At 38.2% G+C, this 13,573-nt stretch overlaps 1 pseudogene; it reads left to right on the forward strand.

The window, feature by feature from the left end:
- Window positions 1–8,491: 8,491 nt before the first annotated feature.
- LOC138167311 (inositol hexakisphosphate kinase 2 pseudogene) lies at window positions 8,492–9,934 on the forward strand (annotated as a pseudogene).
- Window positions 9,935–13,573: the final 3,639 nt, after the last annotated feature.

The following is a 13,573-nucleotide window of genomic DNA, read 5'->3' on the forward strand; positions in this document are numbered from 1 at the left end:
AAGAAGTTTTCTAATAGTGGAGAATCTCAGAGTTGAAGAAGGACAGAAAGAAATAAGCATTTATTAAGCTACTATTCTGTGCCAGGTACACTAAGCACTTTACAAACATTATCTCATTTGAGCCTCACAACAGCTCTGAGATGTAAGTGCTATTATTGTCCCCTTTTTATAATCCAAGAAACAGAGTCAGACAGAGTTACTTAACCTCTTGGCTTGCAGGTAACAAATGTCTGCGAGTGGATTTGGACTCAGATTTTCCTGATTCTAGGCCCAGAGTTCTCTACTCCATGTGGCTACCTCAGCAGCCATCAACTGCAATCCATACCTGAAAAAGAAAGTCCATTACAATATACAAGACAAGCCATCACCTAGTCCCTGCTTGATGTGGGGAACCCATTACCTCCAAAGGCAGCCAATTCCACTTATGACCATTGTTGGGAAATATTCCTTGAAAATAAACCTAAATTTACCTCTTTGCATCCTCTACCCATTGTTTGGGCACCTAGGTGACACAATAGATAAAGTGCCAGGTCTGGAGTCAGGAAGACCTGAGTTCAAATCTCGTCTCAGACACTTATTAGCTATGTGACCCTGGGTAAGTCATTTAATCCTGCTTGCCTCCGTTTCCTCATCCATAAAATGAACTAGAAAAGGAAATGTAAAACCACTCCAGTATCTTTGCCAAGAAAACCCCAAATGGGGTCATGAAGAGTCAGACATAATTGAACAACACTAATAGTTCCCGTTTCTGCCCTCTAAGACTTAAGAGAATAAATCTACTCCTCTTCCTTTTGTAAGGACTTGATGTATAGCTGATGGGCTTTCCGTGCATGGAAAGCTTATTAGGCTGGGTCTTGTTTTTTGTTTTTGGGGGTGGGACATTGCAAACAAGAAGCAGTATCTTGGACTCTGTGCTTTTTAGTCAATTCTGAGACTGCAGGAATGTGGTCTACTATAGATAATAATTTGCAAAAGCTTCACAGTTTCCTTCTCACATTTTCATCAAGGATACTTGACTTGTCTGTAGATCATTCTCATAAAGATCTTATGAAGTTGAGACAGACAAAAGGTATTTACAGGCACATGAGTAATTCACGCCTTCTTGATTATTTTTATGTCAGTAAGTAACATTATCTGTGTTATTTTCCATTCTTTTGGTATCTCCCCTCCATAATATGTCTTATAAAATGAACCCCTAATATTTTCAAGATTTTACTGCCTTCAGAATGGCCTTCCTTGGTATATATTTAAATTGGTTCATACATTTTCCCTGGCTTTGTCTTCTTAAGTGTCATTTCTGATTCCTCATATTACTTGCACACTGAAAACTGAGGCATTATGGTCCTGTGAGCCTAAAGGCAGGAAGACCTGAATTAAAATCCAACTTAAGACATTTGCTAGCTGTGTGACACTGATAAAGTCACTTAACTTCTGTTTGACTCTGTTTCCTCAACTGTAAAATGGAAATTTTAACAGCACCTACCACACAGGGCTCTTGTCAGGATCAAATGAAACCATGTTTGTAATGCACAGTGTAGGTTCTGTATAACTGCTTGTTCCCTTTCCTCCTCTTCTCCTTTATTGATTATGAAAATGCACCATTATAGAAATGTTGGCACATCTATTTTGCTTTCCATCTATCTGCAATTCTCCCAACCAGTTTCATTTATGTATGCTCCCAAGGAAATGCAACTTAGTTGGATCCCCACTCACTTTTGCTATTTTCAGAAGCCCTTCTGCTCATAACTCCCTACCTCTCTTATGTTTCATAAATAAGTTGGTATAAAAACCAGTGTTGCCCCTGGTTGCCCTGTCTTGTTGTTTGATAAAAAAGTTAAGTGTTTCCTAATTCTTTCTGGGCCCTTTGGGTGTTCTTGTTGTGGTGACTGCTTTATAATAGTTCATTTTTTTTTGCAGGATGTTGTGATAATTATCCTCTCCTGAAGAAGGACAGTTTCCAGTTATCATTTTCTACCTTGTCCATATCAGGATTTTTGAATCACAAACTATTGTTGTGTATCTTTTATTGCTTCCTTTTATTGTATTATATATATTATATATATTTATATATATTATATTTATATATTATATTATATATTATTTATATATATATTTATATATATAAATATATTTTTCTTTTATTGTATTCTTATTGTTGCTGTTTTTGTTGTTGAGTCATTCAGTAGGGTACTACTCTCCATGACCCCATTTGGGGTTTTATTGGCAAAGATACTGGAGTGGTTTACCATTTCCTTCTCTGGCTCATTTTACAGATGAAGAAACTGAAGTAAACAGGGTTAAGTGACTTGCCCAGGGTCACACAGTTAGTAAATGTCTAAGGTCAGATGTGAACTCAGGAAGATGAATCTTCCTGACTCCAGGTCTGGTGCTCTATCCACTGAGACATCTAGCTCTGGCAACTCACAAAAGTCAGACTGAGTGGAATTTTCCCTTTCAGGGGGATGGATAAGCCTCCTTTCAATGTTTTTATTTTTGCATTCAAAGTCTATTCCTATAATAAAAATGTCCTTTTCACTATCCATTGCTCTCTCTACATTAGCAGCTCTCACAGGGTGGTTTGGGGAGCCCTGGGGGCTCCTGAGAGTCTATGAGGTCAAAGCCATTTTCATAATAGTGCTAAGATGTTTCATGTTCTAGTATGGTAAATATCAAAAATAGTAACTCACATAAGAAAAAAAGGTTTGAGAACTATTGTTCTACATGACTTTTCTAGAGTTTCAACTTCAAGCTCAAATTTAAGTTAAAAATCATAGTTGGTGACACTATAATGACAATGTAAGCATACAAATGTTCAACAACATGATACTAAGCAATTCATGTTGTTCGTCCTTTGTACTCAAAGATGACCGATGACATCATGATGTTGGGGTCAAGGTAGAGTGTGTCCGACTGTGACTGATCCGTCCAATACAAGCTCAGAAGGCTCTACCACAGGTCAGGCACAAATACTCCATTTGAAAAAACTGAGAAGATAATAAGCAACAAAGAATGCAGCAAAACAGTATACCATACCCAAACAAAAAACATACAATAACATAAGCAACAGCAATGAAAAATCAAAATAAGACATAACCTAACTACAGTTGGGAAATGGTGCAATCAATAACACAGCGTGTACTACTACTAGGCACAAAGCAATGATTAATACCAATGCAATAGACCTCATGCATTATTACCGGTAGCAACAATGTCCTGGCAGACAAAAGCACCAAGCAACTAAAAGTCTGTACTATATAGTGGTTTAATCATGACAACAAAGGAAAATCCCAAAGGGGATTTTCAGAGGGCAATGTCAGATTCTATAAGGAAAATAAATAATTCTAATGAAGAAATAATTTCTAAAATTAAACTAAATAATAAATAATATAAATAATTTCTAAATGAGGATTTTTTAAAAGCATTCTCAAAATGAAAATTGGAGGAAAATGTTCATTTTTCAAGGTCCTTCCATCGCTGTCCAGCTGAAATGGAAGTGCTTTTTGGTTAAACTCTCAGAAAGTTAAAAAAAAAAAGATTATCCCAGGATGATCATCCTAACTCACTTTACTCTCACTTAATCCTTTTAAATAGCATATAAAGAGAACTCAATGGTTGTTTTTTGAGTTTTGGAATAACTCATCACGCAATATTTCTTCTAGCCACTAGATGGCACTCAAAAAGAGGTTGCAAATTACATGTCTGGCTATTGACTCTTTCCATAATATTCTCTATTACAGAGGGGATTAATGTAACCACAGCATAACCCTTTTCTGGTAGAGATCAGGGCATATGCCCCTCATCAATCTCTTTTTGGTTTGGGCCTCTGGGAGAGTCAAAAGGCAAAGACAGAGAAGTAAAATTCCCCCAAATTACAGAAATCTCCTTTTTTAAAAAAAAGTCTTTCTTTTTTTGGCATTGGCACCTTGTTTGACTAAATTATGTTGGAAATTAAAATGTCTTCTATTCATCATTATCCTTACTTCTCAATCCGATGCTGCCTTTGACCTTTGCTCTCATTAATTGGTAGGTAGTCTGACTTCACAGACAACTGATTCTGATATTAATTGATAAAAATCCCACAGCAGTAGTAAAGTTTGGCTTGGCCAATGCCTTATAACTCTCATATCCATGACGTAGAGTCCTGAGGCTTCTGAGTAATCCATAAGCCTTTGATCCCTTTCTCAATCTTAGATCATATTTTCCACTGTTTTTCTCTGACTTTCTCTACACTACCTTCATACTGAAGTCATCAAGGATAAAAATATACATTTACTAGTTTGGGAACCACTTAACAATTCCTTTGTGAAAAGTTTCTACTTTTTCATCCTTTGTAGCAGATATTAGTACATAAATTTAACCTTTTGCGTACATTCATCATGACCACTGTAATGCAAGGTGACAAAATGTCCCATAAAATAATATTTCATTTTACTTTTGGGCATATCTGCCAGGCTAGTCTAGTGAATCATATTTGGGATCTAAATATAATGAAACACTTGAGGACCATAAAATGTAATAAAAATATATTGACTTAGAAGATTTAATTACTAATTGGCAATTTAAATGAACCATGCATGCCTTTGCAAAGTGGGAGGGAGAGAACAGCAAAGGGGAGAGGCCCTCTCCCCAACCAAGTTGGATTATAAAAACAAGCTACAATATAATAGGAATTTCATTAAACCTTTAGCACATCATCTCTCCAGAGGTTGATCTTTTTATGTCTCAGGCAACAAAGACAAGTCAGTAGTTCAAGCTCTGGTCCTCAGGACCTACTGAATCCCAAGAATGCCCTCTTTACCCCCATCAAAGGGGAACCAACCCAGCCTACACAACGAAACCAATCTGCCCACTCTCTTGTTTGCCTCTCCAAGGAGAACCTTCGAGCCATCCTTCCACTAAACTGTGAATTCCTCTTGTCCTCTGGTTGAATTTACTGCAAGAATGTCACTACTGCTATAATTTCCATTCTTCTGATAGCAGCCAAGGCCCCACACTCTCTCAGGGACCCTTCTGAAAAGCTCTTCCAGGTTGAAGGCATGTTTTCAGTCAGCTTCCACTAAAACCAGAGCTCACGACTAGCAACTGATATTTCTTTTATTAGTACAACTAAGCAGATGTTGTTCTAGTGGTCTAGTCATTCAACTCTTTATTACCCCATTTAGAGTTTTCTTGGAAGAGATACTGAAGGGGTTTGCATTTCCTTCTCCAGCTCATTTTACAGATGAGGAAACTGGGTTAAATGACTTGCCCAGGGTCATATAGTAAGTAAGCACCTGAGGTCAGATTTGAACTTAAGTCTATCTGACTCCAGACCCAGAGCTCTATGCACTGAGCCACACAACTGCCAGGGTACACAGTTGATCAAAGTCAACTGCAAAGGGTTAAATCAGACAGGTATATTTCTGGCATCCATTGCCTAAGTAGCTGGTTTCTCCCCACACAGGTCCCCTGGGAATTGGTGCATTGGTCTTAGCTAATACCTCCATTTCACATTAAGAATGTCATATAAGTCACTAAACAGGATCTTAGATAAGAATCTGTAGCAGTGTCATTGTAGGCTATGGGTCTGGCTTCAGTTAGACCATTCTGGGTTTCTTTTGCTGCCTACATACACAAATGCACACGTATCATGAGAAAAGGGCAAAGAGTTAACTCTCAAATGGGTGTTGCATCTGCAGTCTGCCCTGCTGTATCTGGTCTAGGCTCTTACCCACTCCCTTCATTCTGGTTAATGGTAGAAATAGAATTAGTTACCATGGACTGCTTTCTTCTCTGCCTACCCCAGACCTCCTAGTTCTGGCCACCAGCCTCAGACCCTGGAATCATGGTCCAGCTTATTGTCCAGAGTCACACAGGAGAATTCTTGTGATTAACTGAGAAGATCACCATGACTCTAGATCTGTGTATAAAACAGCAAGCCAATTCAGTCAAGAGGGATCTCTACCAGAGAGGGATTTACTATCTCTGGTAGTAAAATGTCCCTGTTTCTCCCTTCTTCTCCTCTTCCACTCTTCTAGGGAGCCATATTCAGGAAATCCTGTAGCTCCTGAGGCCTCACCCGTTTATTCCTCATTAGCCATCAAAAGTCTCATTAACTTTTAGAGAAGGGATTTATTGAGAAGGCATAGCATGAACGCTTGGTACAAAACCTGGACATTCTGCTGCTGCTGGCATCCTTCCCAAGATGCTGCACCACCCCACCCTCCCCCTTTCTACACAGGTGCCAAAGAAAGGGAAGATGCCCAATGTCTCCCAGCTTGTGCAGGCTCTTCCTCGGGCTCTGCTGCCTCCCTACAACTGCTCCAGACTTTGTAAAATCTGTGAAGTCGCTGCTGAGAAATGTCCGTCTCAAGGCTGTTAGAAATACAAACCCAATTAATACCGAAATTTGGGTATCAAAAGAAGTTTATTGGGAAGTTCAGAGGAATTAAACACCTCTGGCTAGAAGCAGACTGCTCTTCTTCAGGATGGAGGAGAGCTGAATACAAAATCGAAAAAAGCTTTATACTGTTAGCACAGGAAATCTCCCTTCAGAGGACTGATGGGTCCATTCTCTTCAGGGTTTCAATTTTCCCCATATGCCCATTACATATTAATCTTAAGCATGCCGCCCTCCCTCCATCATACATTATTATGCATTCCATGTTCCATTAATGAGGCTCTAATTCTGTGCAGGGTATGTCAGGTAATATGCATGAGGTTTATTAAGCAAGCGCAATAGTAATTTTGGAATACTAGGTCATTGACCTCTACCAGTTTAAACTGGATCAGTCCTTATCCTGGTCTGAAGGACTCTCAAGGCCTTTGTCTGCCTTTTGATTGGTCAGGTCCACCTGCTGTCTGTTAACTCCCTGTTATCAGTAACTTCAGTAATTTTTAGCAGTTTTGTGGAAATTTAACTCTGCTGTTTCTCACAGTTGTAATCCAGTTACCTCCTGACTCCTGTGGCTGCTGTTATTGTCCTGATAGGCTCTGTTACTAACTGGTTACTGGTAGAACTTCTTCTGGGACCTCTGACTTTCTTGAATTCACAAGGCTCAGAAGATAAGCCTACCTTGGGATATTTGTTTAAGATCAGGAAAGAATAAATACAGCTCAGACACATGGTGAGAGAACCAAGCCAACTCCATTTTGTAACATCACTGATGTTTTGTACAGTTGCCGGAGCCAAGTCTCTTTTTCCTCAGTTAAGTTTAGTTTCCCTCTGAGTCATGTGATTTCAGGAAGGTCATTCATTATTGCGACACTAAGTATATTTCAGGATGCAGGTAAATGCAACCAATCAGAATCCCTGAATTATGGAAAAATCCCTAAATCTAAAAATAGTGACTACTTTACTATGCAAATCTCTTCAGAGTCCTTGCACCTGCTGAGGGGCCCTGGACTCCATTTGTTCTGCAATTGCATAGTTCAAACTTTGTTTACTCATTTGCTATAAAATTATTCACGACAAGGCTAAATAGGTTGGGAAATTAAGCCAGATAGTTCACATCTACCCAGCAGCTCAAAGTAGCCTTCCTCAAAGGACTCAGATTTTTGTATGCCTTCTGGTTCAGACAACCCATTATTTTTTTCTGTTTTACAACCAGTTAGAAGACTTTTTCTTCTTTAGTTGACAATGACTCTGAGTCATCTTAGCCAGAAATCAGCACCCAAAATTCAACAAGGACTGGTGGAGTACCTACTTATATTTCAAAGACTGCTTCTCCCATAAGCAGCCTAGCCCTATTGTCAAAGTAATGTATGATGACTTTGGACACATGAAAAGAAAGAGGACTCGGGCAAGTAAAAAACCTTATTTACTAGCACAAGATGCTAGCAAATGTCACTAAGACTTAAGCTCGTTGTGTACAAAAGTGCTATCAATTTGTATTCCCTATTTGGAGAATATAAGCATTAGCACACCCTTGAATATTGTATGCATTGACGGTTTTTCTTTAGGGGTTCATTTATGGTATGTTCAATTTCTTTTTCTTATGCTGGATTAATAATTGTTTATTTTTACAATATTGTTGTAGTATAATTTGCTCTCCTGGTCTTGCTTATTTTACTCTGCTTCTAAGTATATAATTATTTTTTATAAATATTCATCCATTTCTTCTAAGTCATCAAGTTTGACATATATTTGGGCAAAATACTTTCTGATAGTTTTCTTCCTTTCATCTTCAATTGTTATGCACTCTTTTTATTTTGAATACAATTTGGTTTACCTCTCTCTTTTTAAAATCAAACCAGGTATTTATCTATTTTACTAGGTTGTTTTTAATTTCCTAATTTTATTTATCAATTCAATGGTTTTCTTCAGTTTTATTAATCTCTTCTCTGAATTTTCAGGAGTTCTATTTTGGTGTCTATGGGGTTTTTTGTTTTTCTAGATTTTTCTTTATTGCATGCTGAATCCACTAATCTGTTTTTTTTTTTCTTTTGTTAATAAAAGCTTTTAGAAATAGAACTTTTCGCATTTTTTTGGCTGCAGAGAAACAATAGAGCTGGAGCCGCCAACCGGAGACCGAACTTCTTGACTGCAATCAGTAGCTTTGGAGGCACAGAATTGGGGATCCGTCTGCTTTTGAGCTGCCTTTCTTCATTCACACTGCCGCATTGTTCTGTCTAATGTGCTACAAGGATGAGCCCAGCATTCGGAGCTGTGGAAGTGGAGCACTATGCCAAGGGAGTTCTGCTGGAGCCTTTTGTTCACCGGGTGGGAGGTCACTCCTGTGTCCTCCGATTTAATGAATCAACCATCTGTAAGCCCCTCATCCAGAGGGAACACCAGTTCTATGAAACTCTTCCGACAGAAATGTGTAAATTTACTCCCCAGTATAAAGGTGTTGTATCAGTAAGCTTTGAAGAGGATGAAGATGGAAACTTATGTTTAATAGCATACCCATTAAAAGGGGACCATGGTAATTTAGACAGTATAGATAATTCAGACTTCGAACCCAAAAATAAGCTCTTAAGGTGGGCTAACAAAAAGACTCATTTACTAGAAACGGAGAAGATCACCAAGAAGTAGGTCCGACAGCACAGAAAAGAGGAAAAAATTAAAAGTCGTAAGTTAGAAGAAGAATTTGAGTGGTTAAAAAGCTCAGAAGTCTATATACTACAGTTTAGAGAAAAAAAGGGAATGTGAGCTCACAGATGATACACCATAACCCTTGGAGTATGAAATGTCACCAGCAGCAGCTACAGCGCATGAAAGAACATGCCAAACATCGGAACCAATACAAATTTATCTTACTGGAAAATTTAACCTCTCGCTACCAAGTACCCTGTGTCCTGGACCTGAAAATGGGAACCAGGCAACTCGGAGATGATGCATCAGAGGAGAAGAAAGCTAACCAGATCCGGAAATGCCAGCAGAGCACATCTGCAGTCATAGGGGTCAGTGTATGTGGGATGCAGGTCTTCCAGACAGGGAGTGGCCAGCTCATGTTCATGAACAAATACCATGGGAGAAAACTCTCTGTCCAGGGGTTCAAGGAAGCTCTCTACCAGATTTTCATAATGGCAGGTACCTACGCCGAGAACTCTGAGCCTATCATAAAAAAACTGACAGAGCTGAAATCAGTGTTGGAAACCCAGGAGTCCTACCGATTCTACTCCAGCTCACTGCTTATCATCTATGATGGCAAGGAGCTGCCAGAGGTGGCTGTGGACTCGGACCCCGAGGACCTGGAGGATCTGTCTGAGGAATCATCAGATGAATGGGCAGGAGCCTATGCCTAAAAGCCAGCCATCAGCACGGGGGATATCCGCATGATAGACTTTGCCCATACTACCTGCAGGCACTAGGGAGAGGACAGCATTGTGCATGAAGGCCAGGACACAGGCTACATTTTTGGACTTCAAAGCTTAATAGATATTATTACAGAAATAAGTGATGAGAGTGGGGAATAAACCATTTGAACGCATACCTGTTTGCAGAGAGCACTGTTGCGACTCTGTATTCCAGAGTACTGGCTGCTCTGGGTTGGGGAGGAGCCCCAGGGAGTATGGGGGGGGGGGGGGGGCCACTGGAGCTCACAGACCTTGGAGTCTTTATTTTACCTATTTCTTAAACATTCCATATTTGATGATGCAGATACTTCTTTTCTTCCCTGTGTGTATATGTTCCAACAAAACATTTTTGTTCATTATAAAAAAAGGAAATATAACTTTTTTCCAAAGAATAGGTTTAGCTGAATCCCATAAGTATTGTTTCTAAATTATTGTTTTTATTAAATTCCATTTTTCACTTAATAAGTATATACTTTCTTTCCCTCCCATCTTGCCTCCCTACTTTAAAAAGAAAAACAGAACCAATGTAACAAATACAAATAGTAAAGCAAAATAAATCATCACATTGGTAAATATCCAAGAATGTACATCTCATTCTATGTATTTAATCCTTCTCTGGCAAGAGGAGCCTAGTATTCATCATCATTGGTCCTCTGAAATTGTGGTTGGCCATTGCATTGGCCAGAATTCTTATGTCTTTCAAAGTTTTTCATTTTTACAAGATTGTCATAATTTGGTCTCCTGGTCCTGCTTATTTTACTTCAGTTCATACATGTCTCACTTATTCCACAATTTTTTGGTATTTTGTCTTACTGTCATTTTCTTTGTTGAAATTTTATATTCCTTCTTTAAATTGTTCTTTTACCCACCATTTCCTTAGAATTACTTTGTCTCCAATTAATTCTTGCTATATCATTGTCAGTAAAGAAAGTGTTTAGTATTTCTTCATTTTCTTTCATTGTTTTTATGCCCCAATATATGGTCAATTTTGGTAAAGATACCATGCACAGTTGAGCGATATGTAAACATGTTTCTGTTCCTATTCAGTGATTGCCATAGATCTATCATCTCTAATTTATTCTAAAGTTCTATTCAGATCTATAACTTCTTTGTGGTTTATCTTCTAATTTTTTTAGATTTATATAGTTCTGAAAGTTTGAAACCTCTTGCTATTATAATTTTATTGTTTATTTCTCTCTGTAATTTGATGAACTTTTCCTTTAAGTACCACAGCATGTATGTATACTAAGTATTGATACTAGTTAATTGTCTATGGAACCTTTACACCTAAAGTGGTTTCCCTTCTTAACTCTTTTTACTTATCTGAAATAAATTTGTTTTCTTATCTGAAATAATTATTGGTGCTCCTCGATTGTAAACAAGATTATAGATTTTGCTTTCCAATCTGATATTCTTTTCCATTTTATGAGTTCACCCCATTTACATTCAGTTGTGATTACTAATTTTTCATTTTCATTCATCTTGTCTTCTTTTACTTTTTCCTCACTTTACAAAGAAGAAGGTAATTTAAGGGAAGGAATATTCTTAGTGATCTATAAATTTTCCCCACTTGATAGTATTTTTTCCCACTTACATACATAGTTTTCAACATTCACTTTTATAAGATTTTGAGTTCCAAATTTTTCCCCCTTTCTCCCCACTATCCTCGCTGTAATGCCAATGTTATACCCACAGCAGGTGTTATGAATATGAACACATATTCCCAGGGTTTGCTTGAAAAATATAATAAACCCTCCTCCTCCAAGACAAAACCAAAATATTTATTTGGGACATTGCTATTATGATAGCAAAAAGCAAGGTTTAGTAAAGTACTCATCACCAATCCAGGGAGTGCTGTCATCGCAAGTGTTCTCTCTGTCAAGCCTCCCCACAAGCAAGTTCCTCTAGGAAAGTTGTTCTCTCTGTCTGCTTCTCTCTCCACTCACATCTTTTCCTCCAATCAATACAATATATAGTGTTTTCAATCAAAGACTCAGCATTTGATTGACTTAGTGCCAAGAAGCTTGGTAACAAACACTTAATTGGAAAGGTGTGGAGATCCCTGTGGCCCAGAGACTAATTGGCTCTTCCTCAGGGCTCCATGTGAGGCCTAATAATGGGTGGGGAAGATCTTATATCCCATTAACATTACACTTCCCCAGACAACAAGTTATCTGATATAGCTTATACATGTATAATCATATTAAATATATTTCTACATTAGTCATATTGTGAAAGAAGAATCAGAACAAAAGGGGAAAACCATGAAAAGAAAAAAAAAAAGTGAAAATAGTATGCTTTGATCTGCATTCATACTCCATAGGTCTTTTCTCTGAATGTGGATAGTATTTGCCATCATGAGTCTTTTGGAATTGTCTTTGATCATTGTATTACTGAAAAGAGCTAAGTCTATCATAGTTGATCATCACACAGTGTTGCTTTGCTATGTACAATGCTCTCTCAATTCTACTCACTTCACTCAGCTTCAGTTCATGTAAGTCTTTCCAAGTTTTTCTGAAATCTGCTTGCTCATCATTTTTTTTTAAGCAATTGGGGTTAAGTAACTTGCTCAAGGTTACACAGCCAGTTATTTCTGGGTGTGGTGCTAAGTATCTGAGCCCAGATTCCATCCCAGGTCTTCTGACTCTGGGGCCAGTGTTCTTACTCACTGTGCCACCTGGCCCCCCCCTCATCATTTCTTATAGCTCTATATTCCATTACATTCACATACCACAATTTCTTCAGCCATTCCCCAGTTGATGGGTAGCCCCTCGATTTCCAATTCTTTGCCACCATAAATATTTTTGTACATGTGGGTCCTTTTCCCTTTTTATGATCTCTTTGGGACACAGACCTAGTAGTGGTGTTGCTGGACCAAAGGATATGCACAGTTTTATAGCCCTTTGGGCATAGTTTCAAATTGTTCTCCAGAATGATTGAATCAGTTCACAACTCCACCAATAATGCATTAGTGTTCCAATTTTCCCACATCTTCTCCAACACTAATTATTTTCCTTTTCTGTCATATTAGCCAATCTGATAGGTGTGAGGTAGAGTAGTGATCTATAATTGAAGCCATCTTATTTTATTCTTCTCCTTTCTCTTCCCCTTGCCCTGTCCCTCATCCCAGCTTTTTATTCTTTATTTCTTTCATTTTAATCTCTCCTTCACATTCCACTCTTCAATGTTGGAGTTTGTCTATCCTGCCCTTCCTCTTAAGCCTCCTCCCCTTTCCCTGTCCCCTCTCATTTCCTTATGAAATTAATGAATTTTTATAATACTGCCTTTGAATATATATTTATGTATTCGGATATATGTGTATGTATGTATGTGTGAGTGTGTTCAACCTTCCTTTATCTGGTTCAAGTGAAAGTTAGGTTCTTGGGATATCCATTTCCCCTATCCTTTCTTCCATGTTCACATAGTCTTAATCTCATGCATCCCAATTATGTAATGTTACCTCCCCTTCTTTTTCTTTCCTTCCCCCTTATGTTCCCCTTTTCTCCTATTTTCTTCTTCTTATAAGACAGAACCACGCCTAGTCCCTCTGCCTGCCTTGTTTAACTCTTTCTATAACCCTTGAAAACAAAAGGGTTCTGAGAAGACACTTGCTTTTCCTCCTATTATTATTATATGAATAATTTATTGTCATGTAGTCTGGGAGTAGTTCTATGTTATGTATATTATGATAGCCAAGAATGCCAACATGACAATAGATTATACAGAGAGAATCTAGGCACTATACCATACCATAGTGAGATCTATCTGCGGTTAGTCTTGTGTTGAGTTCTTA

The sequence above is a fragment of the Petaurus breviceps genome, unplaced genomic scaffold (assembly GCF_028583685.1).
Source record: "Petaurus breviceps papuanus isolate PSGF00001 unplaced genomic scaffold, PetGlider_PUasm1.0 229, whole genome shotgun sequence".
Classification (NCBI taxonomy): domain Eukaryota; kingdom Metazoa; phylum Chordata; class Mammalia; order Diprotodontia; family Petauridae; genus Petaurus; species Petaurus breviceps.